Here is a 1,645-nt window from a genome sequence, read left to right on the forward strand (position 1 = left end):
TCTTATAAAGACATTTATAGTTTTGCCCATTTATTTAAACTATTTATTTACAAATATTATCTTTTTATGTATCTATTATTTTCTTATTTTAATATTAAATAATAGAATTATTTTTTTTTCTAAGCCACATGCAAACTAGTTAAAAGTACTTTATGTGAGATATTTGATTTGGATGTATTTATAATTCACCAACAATGATATCCTTTCTTAAAACCAGCTATGAATTGATGTTTTGACACACTGTTTAACTCTCGTCACAACTTCTCTTCTTTATTATGGTTGAGTAACAATGTTTATGTTATGACTCAGCATAGCGCGTACCAGTACAACACCAGTTTTCGGCATGGTGTCGATAAATTTATTGTCCCGAAGTTCAGTAGACTAGTATGATTGAAATCGAAGAAACTACCAGTTTTCTGCTTCTGATCAATTCTGGAAATTGACCGATTTCTGTATACAGCATCTTCATCCGGTTAAAGAAGTGACAGTACATTTCTTAATGGTTGGTTTTTCAACTACGATTTCTTTTCAATATTCGAGACTATTGAGGATTAATCACTTTTATGAGAGGGTTTATTAGACTCAAGCAATTGGTATGTTAAAGCGATAGCAGTGGAGAATGAAAGCAGCTATATTTTGAAAGAAAAATATCAATGTCTTTCCTTCGGAGATGCTATTCAGGAATTCCTAAAGTATTTCGCGAAAATTACTGTTAGATTTTAACCGAACACTTGCGATACTGATTTTATTGAGAGATTGAATAGGTTTCCGACAATATAGAATCGTATAATATTACGTATCATGAAGCCCAGGAAACCTCAAGCTAAATGAGCTGCTTGCATTAACAAAAGATGTTGTTATGCGAACGGAAGCCACCCCAGCCTTAACTCAATAACAACATCCGAGAATCGAAGGACGAAGAAGGACCCAAGTAGTTTCGTGGTCTACTTCGACTAATCCTTCACTTCAGTGGGGCCACTTGTTAAACAGTGCGCTGTCCCAACGTCCCATCATATATATCATGAAACGCAACTTGTATATTTGTTCAACAATCTTACCTACTTGCCTTTATCTATAATAGATATGACTTATTAGCGATTGTATTGATCAATTGAAATATTCTTTAAAAAGATACAAGAAGGGTCTATTTTAGGTTATGCATCAATATTTAAAAAATCACTCAATGATTGACCAGCTTTGTTGGAAGAAAAATAAAGAACACTGTTACAGAAATGTATAATATTGATCTATCTGTAAATTTAAATATATAGTATATAAATACTATATATGTTCTTAATTTTCTATATTGAGCTGGATTATTATTTTAATTGATATAAAAATGTCTAATTTGTTAATAAGTAGACCCAAAAGTACTATTTAGCAATAAATAAGTTTTATAATTCTTGGGGAAATATCAGTCTTATGCAAATTTTATTGGATGTGGGTATTTAGTTTGTTTACACCAACTGTTTGAGTGAATCTTGAATTGAAATTTATGATGCCAACAATTTTTCAATCTTGCTTCTACAAAATACTTGTTAAATACAACATGGTCGGTGTCTTAATATTGTGCCAGTAATCTTCAGAGAAACACTTTAAGTCCAATTCCTCGCCCTGTGTTAATACTGGCTAGATTTTTAGTTTC

The sequence above is a fragment of the Teleopsis dalmanni genome, chromosome 1, assembly GCF_002237135.1.
Source record: "Teleopsis dalmanni isolate 2A chromosome 1, ASM223713v2, whole genome shotgun sequence".
In the NCBI taxonomy this organism is placed as follows: Eukaryota; Metazoa; Arthropoda; class Insecta; order Diptera; family Diopsidae; genus Teleopsis; species Teleopsis dalmanni.